This window comes from Artibeus jamaicensis, unplaced genomic scaffold (assembly GCF_021234435.1).
Source record: "Artibeus jamaicensis isolate MK-2021 breed Jamaican fruit bat unplaced genomic scaffold, CSHL_Jam_final contig_391, whole genome shotgun sequence".
NCBI lineage: Eukaryota > Metazoa > Chordata > Mammalia > Chiroptera > Phyllostomidae > Artibeus > Artibeus jamaicensis.
In genome coordinates this window covers 658,825-675,560 of record NW_026521814.1, presented here as the reverse complement: position 1 = coordinate 675,560, position 16,736 = coordinate 658,825, and the positions used below count along the sequence as shown (strand labels likewise).

The 16,736-nt window shown below is 36.7% G+C and overlaps 1 non-coding gene and 1 pseudogene across 1 annotated transcript; one reads left to right on the top strand and one right to left on the bottom strand.

Annotated features, from left to right (window-relative positions):
- Window positions 1-10,769: 10,769 nt before the first annotated feature.
- Window positions 10,770-10,876, bottom strand: LOC119064055 (U6 spliceosomal RNA). The gene has a single exon (XR_005081839.1). It is a non-coding gene; the product is annotated as a U6 spliceosomal RNA (small nuclear RNA).
- Window positions 10,877-11,661: 785 nt separating this feature from the next.
- LOC119064054 (protein LSM12-like) lies at window positions 11,662-12,290 on the top strand (annotated as a pseudogene).
- The last annotated feature ends 4,446 nt before the right edge of the window (window positions 12,291-16,736 follow it).

Genomic DNA, 16,736 nt, shown 5'->3' with positions numbered 1-16,736 from the left:
AGGATTGGATAAAGAAGATGTGGTACATAAGAAAAGATGAAATACTGCCATTTGTGAGAACATGCATGGATCTTGAAACTATTATGTTAAGCAAAGTAAATCAGTCAGAAAAAGCTAAGAACCATATGGTTTCACTCATATGTGGGATATAAAACTAAAATTCATAGACATAGACAGACAACAGCATGGTTGCCACCAGAGGGAAGGGGGTGGGAGGAGGGTAAAGGGTATAAGGGGGCCAAATACATGGTGACGGAAGAGGATTTGACTTTGGGCAGTGGGCACGTAACACAATACACAGATCATGTATCATTGAAATGTACCTATATGAAAAGGTACATTTCAATATACTGAAACCTATTACCCTATGAACCGGTGTCACCCCAACAAATTTAATAAGGAAATAAGTAAGTAAATAAATAAAACTAATCTGCCATAAAAACAAATTTATGGAATCTAAATGGCCACATATCTGATATGAATGTTACATGCTAAGCTTAAAGCATTCACTGTTTAGGTAAGTCCCATTGTGGCTTTGTATGGAATTATGAAATGTTTGATATGTCTTAAAATCATAAATTGCCCAAAGTCCACATTGTTGAACATGCAACATATGCATTGTGTCAGAGAAGCTCTCCTACTCATTTGGTACCTTCTGAACCTGAGAGGTTTGTTAAATGAATGACTGTCTCTGTCTAGAGTAGCATTACTATGAACCCGTTCAAACTGATTCAACCCTATAAAAATTTCCTCCCATTTGTAAAGGACATTATGTGCATATACATATAATTCCTTTCATCTACAAAGTCTGACTGTGTGTCTCACAGGACATCATTACAGCAAATTTTCTGATAGCCCAGCTTTACAATTATGAATATCAGAAGAGGGCTGTTGCCATTTTAATTTTTGAGAAATGTTTGGAAAGAACTTAAGAAACACATTTTTTTTCTGCTCAAAATTCAAAGTCAGTTTTAATTGTTATACCTAATTATAGTTTTTGAATAATGCAGTTTCTGAGTATTATAAATAAATATAGATCTAGCACAAGAAACAGAAAAAATAGGAAAATATTTACTTTTTAAAGTACAGTGAATTAATTTAATGTATAAGACCAATAGAATAATTGTTACTTCTGCCAGATGGTATTTTACATTTTGATAAAAAGTATATTCTTAATCATATATGTCAAGAAAAAACGACCATATGTTGTTAAATACTTCCAATTTGTCATTTAATTTAAAAGGCACTACTGATATTGCCATAAAATTTTTGGTGATGTGGCCTGAATATCCCTGGTGTCAAGAAAATTTAATCTTCACAAATAATTTTCTTATTCCTTAGCATCTGCAAAGAAGGAATATCATAAGGAGCATAAATCAGAATCCCAAGTCTATACTGAATTTTCTAGTATGTAAACAGCATAATCTCTGTTTTCAAGAAGGCTCTAAAATGTAATTTAGTGTATTCTGGCAAAGTAAATAAAATATACAGAGTAACTCAAAGGATTTCAAATTTATGTACTTTAAGTCCAAAAAACCAGCATATTATTAAGCATATTAAAAAAGAGGGTGATTATAGTACAAGATAATTTTACACATTACAAAGGATTTCTAACTGGAAAAAAACCTTATGGAAAAGATAGAAAATAGCATTCAAAAGAAATCCATGGTAGATGATTATTAAAACAAAGACTTTACAGTAGTGCCCCCTCACCTGCAGTTTTGCTCTCTGCTGTATCAGTTACCCACAGTCAGTTGCAGTGCAGAATATTAAATGGAAAATCCCATAAATAAACAGTGTAGCTCGGTTGGTTGGTTGGAGCATCAGCTGTAAACCAAAAGGTCAGGTGTGAGTCCCAGTCAGGGTGCACACCTCAGTTGTGGGTTCAATTCCGGTCTAGGCACGTACAAGAGGCAACCCATTGATGTTTCTCTCTCACATCCATGCTTCTCACTCTCTCCCTCCCTTCTCCTCTCTCTAAATTCAATAAGTATGTCCTCTGGTGAGGATAAAAAAATAAATAAGAAATTCATAAGTGTTAAGTTGCATGCCATTCTGAGTAACATAATGAAATCTCGCAATATCCTGCTCTGTCCTGCTCAGGGTGGGAATCATCCCTTTCTCTGTCTAGTATATCCGTGCTGTGTGTGCTACCAGCCGAGTGGACTGAGTCTTCATCAACGCCCTCATTCACCTCACTCCATCTCATCACAAAGACATTGCATCATCTCACATCATCACAAGAAAAAAGGCAAGAATAAAACAGTAAGATATTTTGAGAGAGAGATCATATTTACAAGATCACAGTATAATCTTATATAATTATTCCATTTTGTTATTGTTGTTAATATCTTAATGTGTCTGATTTATAAATTAAACTTTATCATAGCTATGTATGTTTTAGAATAAACATTGTTATGTAGGGTTTAGGCCCTATTGATGATTTCTGGCATGCCCTGGGGTCTTATAATGTATTCCCCATGGACCAGGGGGAACTAGTGTACGAGCCTTTGTTTCTGCTGCCGTATTTAAAAGGCAATTTGATGGTCCCCTATCCTCTGTCATTCTCTACCAGTTTCTCTTTTCACTTTACAGGGCTCTATGTATCATTTCATTCAGGCTTAAAGTTTGTATCATGTACATTCTGAAGACTTGCAAACTTCTATTATCCGTGCCTATCTGTTACCCAGGTTTTTCATTGTTATATGACTATATCACTATCCATTCTCTAGTTGATGGACATCTGGCTTGTTTCCAGGTGTTGGTGTTATGAATGCTTCTATAAATATTCTCTGAGTTCCTTGGTCTTACTAACAGATTGTTTAGAGTGTAAACCTAGAAGTCGAGGCATGCATGTCAGTTGCACTCTATAGTACCAAATTGTACTCCAATATAATATTCAAACTTTCCCACTGCTCTGCATCATAACTAACATTACAATTTGTCAGACTTAATAATTTTTGCCTATCTAATGGGAATAAAACAACATCATTTTGCTTTAATTTGCATGTTTCTTATTACTAAACTTTCATGTGTTTGTTGGTCAGTTGTACCTTTTCTTTTCTGAGGTGCCAATTAATGACTTTGGCACGTTCTTTATTATGAAGTTATTTGTCCTTATCTGCATACTTTCTTAACTTTGTACTTCAGTAAAATGAAACCCAAAGTGGACACATAGCATAGGAAAGGTCACGTAGTGAGTTAACAGCAAAGTCAAAACTCATAGTAGCCAGTAATTTTTTTTGATGGAAAAGCAACTTATGTGCAACTAGTGTCATTTCTTTCTGGCTACAATTTAATTTTTCTAAAGTGGAAACAAGTATAATGTTAGATTTCTATGACACTTTGGATTGCATATGATCATCTCCTTTCTGAGCCAGGCAGATGTGTAGGCTTAGCTATTCTCCGAGACCAAATGCAGCTCCAGGGAGGCTCATACCTGACAGTGAGAAGTCACCAGTTTGTTCTTTATATTTGCAGATGACAGAGGGAATTTTTTAACAACTACCCTGGAAACTCAAATTGGGGGGGTGGGGGAATGAAGTGAGTAAAGTGTGTAATGTAATAAATACCCTCTGATGAGTCTGATCTTTCTATTCACTGAGATCTATGTAAGCCATTGTGTAAAGTGATTGAGAGGAAAAATAAATGTACAATGTATTTCTCATTGTTTGCCATGAGTAGCAGCTGGCACAAAATGTCCATGGACAGTTTGCCTTAATAGCTATATACTTATTTCAATGTGTACTAGAAAAATATATAAAGAGCCTATCTGACCCTTGAATTAATGTCTGTCTTAAAAGAACATTCAATTTTTTAGAGCATCTATGTTAAAAATATATAAAGCAAACAATAACACAAATAGTATGTGGGAGGGAAAAATTGTGCAAATAATGCAAAAATGATCCAAATTTGAGAAACACTGGACTATGATTTTCAATAGTCCATAGTTAAATCTAGGTTTATAAATGGACTCTATGGAAGTTATTTACCTCTCATGGCTGAATTGGTTGGAGTATTAGTTGTTTTTTAGCAAAGACCAAAATAGTAATGGTTTAACTAAGTGATAACATTTTTTTGACCTCCCATGCAAGTTCAAGGTGGTGAGGGGCTCAGGGTAGCACTGTGCCGTGAAGCCATCGGGGAGATGTGATCCTCCTACTGAGCTGTTTCGCTGTCCGCTCACGCAGCAGCGTGTCAGACGGGGAACAATGGAAGTATGGGTGAACAGCTTTCTATTAAGAGCACGAACTGGTACTTACACGTGTCCTTTTTATTTACAATCTGATGGTTAACTGCAAAAGAATATACTGTCATTTCTAGTAGGAAGCAAGAAAACAATAAAACTTAAGACATTGGACATTGAACAACAAAGGAAAATGAATTCTGAGAGATGGAAAACAAATAAGGAGAGCCCTCTCGCTCCCTGAGTGGTCCTACATTATGTAGGGGGCCCAACCTGTGGCCCTGGGCCGCATACAGCTCAGTATGGCTATGAGTGCAGCCCAACACAAAACTGTAAAGATACTTAAAATATTATGAGATTTTTGTGTGTGATTTTGTGTACAATGTATTTAATGTGTGGCCCAAGACAACTCTTCCTCTTCCAGTGTGGCCCAGAGATGCCAAATGGTTGGACACCCCTGCTAGAGAAAGTTTCCAAGCCTCAGCACAGGAAGGGAAAACCCCGAGGTGACTCTGAGTTGAGGAGAGAGGTGGGAGTCTTGGGAGCCAGGCTGCTAGAATTCACAGGGCAGAGGACTAGAGAGGAGAGAGACGCAGAGGGAGAATGCCAGAGATCTTCACGGAGACCCTTCCAGTTCAGTGGTGATTGGTGAATTGCGTGTGGCTGGAGAAAGGACCATGTGAAAGGGTTAGGTGGGATGGTGACTGGCTGGTAGGGGCCAGAAATAATACTTGTCTCCAATGGCAATAAACTTAGGGTGAAACCCCTCATAACTGAAGCAGTATCACTAGGGCATGAAGTAGGGTGTGCTTCAGTAGTGGGGAACAAGTGTGCTTAGACTAAATGCAGGTCTGGGCCTCCTTTAAAAAATTAAAGCAAGGTTCCAAAAGATAGAAGTGTTTCTAAGAAATTGAACCACATTCAACATTAAGATTCTTCCCAAGCTGATTCTACAATTCAAATGGAAATGCAAAAGATTTAGAATAAGCAAAACAACTCTGAAAAAGAACAAAGTTGAAGGAGTTACACTAGCTGACATCAAGACTTATTATACAGCTACAATAACCCATACTGTGGTATTTGAAAGTTCTAGAATCAAATCCCAGTTCCATTTCTTTATTTTATTGATTTCAGAGAGAGGGGGAAAGAGAGGGAAAGAAACATCAAAATGAGAAAGAAACATCAATAGGATAACTCTTGCATGTGCCCCAACTGGAGACCAAACCCACAGCCCAGGCACGTACCCTGACTGGAATCAAACCTGCCTCCTTTCAGTAAGCAGGATGACACCCAACCAAGTGAGCTACAGCAGCCAAAGCCCCAGTTCCACTTCTTACTTACTTTGGGCACATCACCTAATCTCTATAAACCTGTTTTCTTATCTGGAAAATCAAAAGAATAATATTAACAACCTTGTAGGATTATGTGACTAAATATAATAGTATATCATGCATTTAACACACTGCTGGACCAGTGAAAAGAATGTCATCTTTTATTAATTACCCACTCCAACCTCAGGCTCATAGGACAGGGACTGCATCTGCCTCATCACTGTATCCTTGGGGTCTTAACAGAAAATTACGGTTCAACTATCTCAAGCAAAGAGTTAACAATAAGCTAGCTATTTATTGTAGTTAAGAAACTTTCAATATCATCAAACTGACAATTATCTCCTACTTTAAGTGTAAAAACATTAGTGACTCATTGGTTTGGACTTACATAAGGCCCCAAATCTTTTATAAAATAAACTTGATCCACTTACAAATATGAAAATTAAATCAGAACGTGCTAAGGATCAGAAAATGTTCTCTATTTAAACTTCAAAAGCTTTCTTGGCCTCTTATGTGGTAGCTTACACAAGATCATCTTTGTCAGATGGTATTAATTGGGTCTATAAAGAATCCCATTATTAGAGTATAACTATTTTATAATGAACTTACTTGATTTATAGATTAGTGCACTATAAACTCTTTTAATCTTTAGTTTTCTTAGCATTTTTGATTTTCTATAATTATTGTGCATTTACTAAATTAAGCAGTAACCTTAATGCTTTACAGTGGTAGTGTAATAGAAGAATTTCCTAATGATTTGGGTGAAAATGACTTCATTCATGGAGAGGATTTAATATTCATTGACAAAATGACAAGAGTTCTTTACAGATAGATGGTGACATTTTAAAGAAATCTCAGCCATTTAAAGAAATCTCAACTGAGTGAAAGATTTGAAAGTGGTAATTCTGAGACAACAAATAACTTGATTAAGAATTATTCAATAAAAAAGGGCAGATTATTTTCTTTACTGAGAGATAACTTTTATTTTACATTTTAAAACATAATTGGGCCACTAATGTTTAACAGAGCAATCTAATCGTTCTGACCAAAAACATTTAAAAATAATATTCACATGTAACACATCAAATCTTTTATAGATGTACAATACATATGTAACTTTATCAGACAGGGATGCAAAAAGGCTTGATAGAGTTGAAATGCTAACCACAGTATCTGTGGTACAGAATTGCCTCCAAGGGGATAGCTCCTCAAAATTTGGCATAATGCCAAATTTTATTACGTTATAAATGGTTTCTAATGAATTTTTCATTGTTTGGAGAAATGGAAAAATAACTCTCAAAGCAACAGATACATTGTATATTCTTGGAATAGGCTACTCAATTTTTGTAGCCTTCCTATTTCTAGACTATAGTGCTATAATAAGTAATTAAATAATCAATAATGGGACACATGCAAAAAATGTAAAACCAGTCAAAACTACTAAATACTGCACAATTATTTGAAGAAGTCAATAGGCTATTTATTTCATTACTTCAAAAGAAGATTTTTATTTCAATTGCTAGTATGGTGCTTCATTTAATGTTAACAAAAAGGAAAGAAGACAGCACAGGTCTGGACCACAGTATGCTGCTAACTTTGTATCACTTAACTGTTCTGGGGGCACAACTGCAGAGTGGTTTCCAACCTCTTCCTCTTCTTTTTCCCACTCCTGTGTTAGAACATTGCGTCAAATGGTATCTTACGTGCAGCAGATATACAAAGCAGATAAACGGAGAACTGCTCTGCTGAGGTGGTGGATGGGAAAAACGCAGAGCCCTCTGCAGATCTGTTAATGCCGTTTTTCACTGCATGAAGGTTTCAAAAAAGTCTGATGACGTGGCTTTTGTTTCTAGGTTGTACATACTCAAGAAAGAACTTTACAGCATAAAAATTGTTAATCATATCTTCCTTCTTCAAAGACTTTCACATGTAAAACTTGATCTATCTGGATTTCACTTTCACATAGGAGTAATGTAGACCTCCAGATTCACATTTTCCAAGATTACTACCTAATTGTTCTTCCATTTATTATTTTATTCTCATGTTAATTTGAAATGTCATCCTTCTCCTATAATAAATTATCACATATCATCAAATGTATTTATTTCTAGCTTCTGGTACTTTAGTTATAGGGATGCTTCTCTCTCTTCCCACCCTTTACATATTGCCAAGAACAAGTATATTACAGTCCTTGTTTCTTAAACTATGAAGACTTCAGTTCTGTACACTGATAGCCAACATTTTGTTACCTTTTCATGCCACATTTACTCTTCTTTATTGTCAAATGTGTAAACATATTGACATATATGCAATGGTAACCAAATAAGACATACATAAAAAACACTGGCATAGTGGTTAAAGAGTATAAATTTTGGAGTCAGGGTGCAGATAATTATGCTTCTTATTCAATGGAATTGTTGTGAGGATTAAATGTCTTAATATTTGTAATGCACTTATTGTTATAATTATTGTCTATAATCTAGAAATCCATTGGTTTTGCCTGTGCATTATACATTTAGCCATTCTTAGTTGCTAACTTTATACATTAACATGACTATTTAACTTATCAATATATATTTAGCCAATATCTCTCTTATTTCTTTAAATCAAGGATCTTAAGATGCGACCAGAGGGGAGAAGGAAGGGAACTTAAGGGGAAAAAGGGGGAGGGATTTTGAGGAACAGGTATGAAAGACACAGAGATGAGGACTGGGGGGGGGGGGGGAAATGGGAGGGAGGGGGGAGACCGGGCGGGGGGGGGTGGGATGGGAGAAATAGATAAAAAAAAAAAAATGTACTTGAAAAGTAACTAAATAAAATTTTTTAAAAAATTAAAAAAAAGTATATCAAGCTCTTTAAGGTAGGTTAGGGCAAAAGTTGGTTGTTTGTATGAAAAATAATACATTAATAAATAAAAAATAATACAAGAATAAAAAAAAAGATGCTTGAATTCCAATACACTCCTGTTTCATCTTCCATATTATCTTCCAGTTCCATCTTGCTTTCAAGATTCTTATAATTAATCATTATATTTATTTTTTCAATTCAGTGTTAGGCTTACCTACATGCTTATCCATAATCAATATTCAATAAAGTTTTTCCTTTAACTCTATTTGTGTTTATTTTTCATTTTATATCCCCTTTATTTTTGTGTATGTTGACCTGCCTTCATCACCTTCAATTTCTTCCTCATTTTGTGATATTTAGAAGGCTTTTGAAGTTAAATAAATAATTTTCCATTTAATCCATGCAATTTAAAATTGACAGTTATTTTAAACCTTGAACAAAATCTCTGGATGTAGCCACTTCCATATTGTCTTAATCCAAAATCTAAACAATTACCCTGAAACTATTGCCTTTTGCCACTAGATGGCGCCTATGTCTAAGTAACACAATCTATTTTTTTAAGTTAATTTGGAAATAACCTTGTCATCCTTTAAGGTAAATCCTGCTGATGAGTTTTAATAATAGGTAAAATTTACCTCTTTATGATTAAAAAAATTGTTAATTTTAGCTTTGGCTGTTGAAGCTTCGTGGATTGAGTTCTGGCAGATGAACCAAAAGCTCGCCAGTTGGATTCCCAGTCAAGGCACAAGCCTGGATAGTGGCCCAGGTCCCCAGTAGGGGGTGCGTGAGAGGCGACCACACATTGATGTTTCTTTTCCTCTTTTTCTCCTTCCCTTCCCGGCTAGTTAAAAATAAATAAATAAAATCTTAAAAAAAAAATCATGGGCTGCAAACCAAAGGGTCGTCAGTTTGATTCCCAGTCAGGGCACATGCCTAGGTTGCGGGCCAGATCCGCAGTACGAGGTACATGAGAGGCAACCACACATTGATACGTCTCTCCTTGTCTTCTCCTCTCTCTAAAAATGAACAAATAAAATCTAAAAAACATTGTTAATTTTAGACAATTTGGATTAAAATTTTTCTTTTAAAAATATTTTATTTATTGTTTAGAGAGAGGGAGAAAGAGAGAGAAACATCGATCAGTTGCCTTCCACATGCCCCACCTGAGGACCTGGTCCATAACCGAGGCATGTGCCCTGACTGGGAATCAAACTGGCGACCTTTCGGTTTCCAGGCCCGTGTTCAATCCACCAAGCCACACCATCCAGCACACAATCTTTCTAAATTGAGCTATACATTTCTCTCTCTTAATCTAGAGCATAATAAACATGCTGCCTGATGATTTAGTAGTCATTATAACATCAGTTACAGCACTACACAAGATCATTCTAGTGCTTGATCCTACATTAAACAGCCCCACATAACTATGCTTTTTAAGTTCATGTTGTACAGTATTTTAGTCTAGTCTAGTATGTTGGGGCTTGTTTTTTTAATAAACATTTTTCTTTTTTTCTTTCCAAATATTTAAAAAATTAACTTCTAGGAACAAATGTCATCTTTGCCCAACCTTTGTATATTTTTTACTGTTCAATTACAATAGTCCCCATTACTCTTCCCTGTCCTACCCACCCCCTACCAGTCACATTCAATCCTTCCCCCCACACCTGCGTTGTTCACGGGTCCTTTATACCAAATTCCCTTATTTGACCCTTCCCCTTCTTTCCCTTGTTATCCTTTCCCACACCCTCTGGTCACTGTCAGTTTGTTCTTTACTTCCATGTCTCTGGTTCTATTTTGCTCACTTGTTTTGTTGAGTAGGTTTCACTTACAGGTGAGCTCATATGGTATTTTTCTTTTACCACCTGGCTTATTTCACTTAGCATAATACTCTCTGGTTCCATCCATGCTGTGGCAAAGGGTAGGAGCTCCTTATTTCTTTCTGCTGTGTAGTATTCCACTGGGTAAATGATAGTTTTTTGATCTACTCATTTACTGATAGGCACTTAGGTTGCCTCCAGCACTTGGCTGTTGTAAATTGTGCTGCTGTGAACATTGGGGCGCATAGGTTCTTTAGAATTAGTGTTTCAGGATTCTTAGGGTATAGTGCCAGTAATGGAATTGCCAGGTCAAAAGGCAGTTCCATTTTTAGTTTTTTGAGGAAATTTCATACCATTATCCACAGTGGCTGCACCAGTTTGCATTCCCACCAACAATATTCTAGGGTTCCCTTTTCTCCACAACCTTGCCGGCACTTGTTGTTTGTTGCTTTGTTTATGATGGCCATTCAGATTGGTGTAAAGTGGTATCTTATTGTGGTTTTAATTTGCATCTCTCTGATGGCTAGTGATGCTGAGCATCCTTTCATATGTCTCTGGGCCCTCTGTATGTCCTCCTTGGAGAAGTATAAGAATATGGAGCGCTTCACAAACTTGTGTGTCATCCTTGCTCAGGGGCCGCACTAATCTTCTCTGTATTGTTCCAATTTTAGTATATGTACTGCTGAAGCAAGCACTGCCCATTCTTTGTTTTGAAATAATATTGCTACCGCTATGCCCTGGCTGGTGTAGCTTAGTGGATTTAGCACCAGACTATGAAACAAAGGGTCACCAGTTCGATTCCCAATTAGGGTACATGCCTAGGTTGCAGGCCAGGTCTCCAGTCGGGGCCACATGAGAGGCAACCACACACTGAAGTTTCCTCTCCCTTTCTTTCTCCCTCCCTTCCCCTCTCTCTAAAAATATATAAATAAATCTTTTTAAAAATGAAATATTGTTACTTCTAATGCATTCTGATCAAATCGCCCAGAGAAATGAAGTTATTAAAATTGGGTCAAATATAATTCTTATTGATGAACTACATGGTATTTGTAGTATGGTTTATGGTATTTGTTTTGAGTCCTCTATGATCTGTTTGAGTAGAGATGTTTTGAAAGCTGAAGTTGCTTAATAAGTGATATTTTTGAATATGTTGATTATATTTATAATTAATCATTGAGGTGCAGGGCATTCGAAAATTTTAGTGCTATTTACTGCATTAAGACTTCCCTTTGAAAAAAAAAAAAGACTTCCCTTTGACTTCCTTTATTTTCATTGCGGCATTAATAACACCATTCACCCCAGTAAGGTGACTCCAGGTCTGAGAACTTACTTCATGTGAGTAATTTCAGGTCTACTTCTTACACTTTAAAAATGTATTTTCATATGTTTATTAAAATAATTTTATCTACAGAAAGGAACAATTTATAAAAATCTGTGAAAACATGTGTATTAGGCCAGCCACGGCTGCTCTCCCAAGACGATGGCTCCTGCGGGCGAGCACTTCAGCGCTGGGAGCCCGGTGTCCTGTCGGACGGGCCAGGAGCAGCGGCTGCAGGGCCAGGTGGTAGCCTTGGAGTACCAGCCCAAAATGCTGGCTTTAAAATGTCCCTCTTCCAGTGGAAAGCCCAACCACGCAGACATCTTGCCCATAAACTTACAGAATGTTTCAGAAGTGGAAATAATTAATGACTAACAGAAACCCCTCCTCCCCTAGCTTCACTCAAGGTTAGTAAGTTTGCCAGCAAAGCACGGACAGAGAAAGGAGCAGAAACTGAGCCAGGCTTATGCAATCAGTGCTGGTGTCTGTCTCCTCAGAGGGCCAGCAGCTCTTCCAAACCATTCACAAGACCATTAAAGACTGTAAATGGCAAGAAAAAAACCATCGTAGCCATGGAAGAAGTTGTTATTACACCCCCATATCAAGTGGAAAACTGTAAAAGCAAAGAGGGGAGTGCACTGAGCCATGTACGCAAAATAGTTGAAAAACATTTTAGAGATGTGGAAAGCCAAGTGATACTGCAGTGTTCACAGGCCCAGCAACCACAGAAGGAGGCTGCCCTGGCATCCTGGGTCCACATCCACGGAGGGCTCTCCCAGCCAAGGAGGTGATGGTGGTAGTTCCAGCCAAGGAGGCCCGGGGAGGGAAGGGACCCTGTATTTCCCATTGGCTCTTGTTAACAGAGGGTCAGCATTTCCAAATCTTAGACTTGAACAAACAAAACACCCAACAAAAAAGAAAAAAACATGTATATTAACCAATAAATTCATCCTTTAACTTCAGTATCCATCAGAATCAGGTGGAGATTTTGTAACAAATGTATACAGATTCCAGGGCCCCCAGTTTCAGAGATTGTGTTTCAATTGGTATGAGGTGGAGACCAGGATTCTGTATTTCAGACAAACACCCTGAATTGATTCTTTACATCTGTGTTTCTCACAATTTTTAGCTGATACTAAAGAAGTAATTCTCACCTGAACAGATGTAAAGTTGAGTGCTTTATTTTGGGTTCAGAATTGGTGTGTTATACAACTGTAACTTACAGGAAGGAAATTAGTTTTCACATCAAAACCTTTCCCAAAGTAAGACAATACTGATAATTCCACTAGTACTTATATTCTCAATAAATAATTTTTGGGGACATCTCTTCATACTCCAAGTCATATCTGAAGATGGTAAACTAAAATCACGTCTGATTACTATTGTAGGATTTTCTAGTAAGTAACTATGAGAATATAATTAAAATTAAGGTAACTATGTCAGGTTTTTTTTTTTCATACTGATCCTTGCTTGTTTTTCAAATGCTCTTTCTAAAAATCAACTTTTGCCCTTCTTACTGATAGAAACACTTTTCCATGTCTTTTAAGTGACCCTGTTTTGAGAAGTGTTAACACCGGAAAATCTCCAGATATGCATCATGTATCTTTTGGTCTACTTTAATAACAAAACAGAGTCTCCTTGTTATCCTCACTTACTCAACCAATGTACATGCTTGCCCCTGTGTTTACACAGTGCATTCATTAGTGGTTTTTTACTTGTCTAGTCTTTTGGGCCATAAAACTAGAGTTTATTATCCTCCAGGTGATGAATCTTCTTGTTTACAAATTAATTGCAGATCATGTGTGGGCAGCATGATTGCTGATCCTGCCTAACGAATACATTTAGTCTTTTATTTTTTTTCTGTTGCTATTTTCTAATGTGAAGTGGGTAGACCAAAACCAATTAATTCTATTCCAGTTTTCCAGTGCTTTGCTGTATGCTTCTTCTGTCACTACAGATGCTTATGACTCTTAATGTATGGCTTTAAATAACATCGATATTAGAGATGTGCAGATACTAAACTACATGCTCCTGATAACTGCATCTTTCAGGTAAACGAGAGCTGCTAATTACTTTAAGAAGTTTTAGGTCACACATTCATAATTCAAATTAATTTACCTTCAATAAAGCTACTCATATGCAGATTGCTAAATAATCATAGCCATAGAACTAGAAATCTTTAAGAACATTTAAAAACATAGCTCAAAGACTATAATGCCTAGTTGACTGTGATTTTACCAGAGGGAAGTTCTTTTAAAGATTTTATTTCTTTATTTTTACGGAGAGAGGAAGGGAGGGAGAAAGAGAGGGAAAGAAACATCAATGTGCAAGAGAGACATGGATCAGTTGCCTCTCACATGCCCCCTACTGGGGACCTGGCCCTCAAGCCAGGCATGTGCCTTGAATGGGAGTCGAACCAGTGACCTTTCGGTTTGCAAGACAGCACTCCATCCACACCAGTCAGGGAGCCAGCAGGAAGTTTTGGCGTGGTTTTACCATGTGAATATAAAATTAAGAAATGGACATGTGGTGTGTTTTAGATGAAGAGGTTAGTAGTTTTTTTATACTTCTCAACATCGAGTCAGTAAAGAGTATGAATGAAGTACGAGAGCAATCTTGCCTTTGTGAAGACAAGCACTTATGGAGACTATCATAAGATTCCAAAACATGTGGTGACTTTTATAGCTTGTAACTGAGATGTTAGCATTAGTGAGTGGGAAGGTGAATTTACAGTTAAGGTTGCTCAAATGTCATTAGTCTAATATGATACAGTTCACAATTTTTTTTACATGAAATAAAGATGTTTCTCTCATATATTAGATTCTTGTGGTGTTAGGGTTATGGTTGTACCATGACATATTTACATAAATATTTCCCTGTTCCTTAACATTATCACAGACAACCAGGCACCCCAAAATCTAGGTGACATCAACCAGCATCAGAAGCTTGAAATATATGGAGTCGTAAGTGCTATATAAATGAATTTAAATATAACTATCTTTACTATATATTATGTTTCTAGCACTCGCTAAGCAAGATTATATAGGTTATTTCATTCAGTTCTCCATCTTATACATCTTTTACAGATGAAGAAATGATTGTTTTCTCCTGGCTTATTAGTTTTTCTGTTGTCAAGTGTATATGCTCCAGCAGAATTAAACAGTACCACCATTTTGCTTCAAAGCACATTAATGCTGCCCTGGCTGGAATGGCTCAGTTGGTACAATGCCCACATTGTACCGCCAAGCCAAAGGTCGCCAGTTTGATTCTCTGCCAGGGCACATGCCTGGCTGTGGGTTCTGTCAGCAGATGGGGCACATGCAGAAGGCAACCAATCAATGTTTCTCTCTTGCATTGTTATTTCTTTCCCTCTCTTTCTCCCTTCCTTCCCATGTCCCTTTAATAAATAAACAAACGAATAAATAAATGAATAAATGAATGACTAAATAAAATCTTTTTAAAAAAGGAATATTAATGCTAAAGCCAAGTAAGTACTTGAGAGATTCAAGCCTCAGATGGGTGCTTGAACTGGATGAATTTAAAATTCATCAAATCCTAAGATTCGATGAATTTATGTAACAGTGCACTATTTTAGATCATGGAGAAGCCTTAGAAACACACAGCTAGGGCACACAACCCATAGCATACTGTGACTACAAGGCAGAATCCATGTTCTGATGCTCACAGACAGGACATATTCATGGCAATCTGTCCAGAAGAGTCTGGAGCTGACTGTGCATACAAAATTAATTATTTGCTTTTCATTGTCCACACGACAGTAATATAATTTTCCAATATATAATACACGAGAAAGAACTGGTGAAAAAGGATGAGCCCGCACCAATTTCTTAAACAGTCAGCTTCCGGCTTTCACCTGCAGACTGAGCAGAGGTTAGAACATTCTAATCCTATTTCTTTGGAGGACACCGAAAATAGGAGCAGCTTGCATTGAAATAGGACTGTGACTAAGCCTAGCCTCACTGTTGTATGTTTCTAATTGCACGCACTTTAAGGTTCGAGTTTTTTTAGAAAGCTATTAAAAAGTGGGAAAGTAGGCCCTACAGGATGACTTAGAGTTTACTTTAAAAAAAAAATTCAACTACTTAAAGTTCATCAGTATTTCAGGCAGTGTTATTTTTCACTTTTACTTTATTCCTTTTCATTTATATTCATAGTTACACAGACAAGTTATATGCTCATGTGCATGAGCTTTAAAAAAATAACAAATTGGGGGGGAAGCCATTAGAAAAAATATAGAGAAGGGACTGAAAAGTATTTAATAAACGTTGTCTTACTTTTATATTATCTCCTGGCTACTTTACATGGTATTTGGGTTCGAATGAACTCCGACAACAGAGAATTCTTAAATGTTTGTTCCAACACACTGGGAAGAAAGTTTTTTCTGCTTAATTTATCATTATCTTTGCAACACTGTTGTAGTATATATTTTTTTCTTTTGTGGGTCAGTTAGGTTCTTAAAGTCTGTCTCTAATTTCTCATTCAAGTTCATCTTAACCTCTTAAAAAAACTTGTTTAAAATACACATAACATAAAATTTGCCATTCGAGCCACTTTAAGTGCAGAGTCCTGTGTTGTTAAGTAAGTATGTCAACAGTGTTGTGTAATCATCACCAACAAACTGTTTAAAATAAAAACTGCTAGAGATGTTCGACTGGGGCTTTGCTGCAGCTTTTCTGGCCCCACTTTACCTTTCTCTCTGGTCTCCACATGAGGAATTTGCCAACTGCCTTCTAATCTATAAGGCCACTTTGTTACGTGTTTGCCCAACAGATACGAACAGCATGAGGTGGCTCAGAAAGGTGATGATGTGAGAGACTGAATGGGCCTGAGCAAATTATGAGGAATGGGAAGGAGGTCTGCAGGCTTTAACATGTTCTGATCTTTCTGTCAAATTGCAATAATATATTCGAATTAAAGAATTTTTGAAAATCTCAAACTGAAAACTAAAGTTTAAAGCTATGAAATCCTGTACCATGGAATTTTTTCCCTTCAGAATGTGAACTATGGCATAGGAGATATGAATGTATATGGTATTGGGGAGTAAATCTGTGAAAACATCAATTCTTTGTACAATATTTCTTTGTGTATATGGACATATTACCATAGCTATTGAATCTTCAAAATATCTCCATACAGTTGTTCTGAAAATGAGTGTGTAAGATAGGGCTTACTCACTCTTCCAGTACATCTATTCATTCCATAGCTTGGTTGTCAAC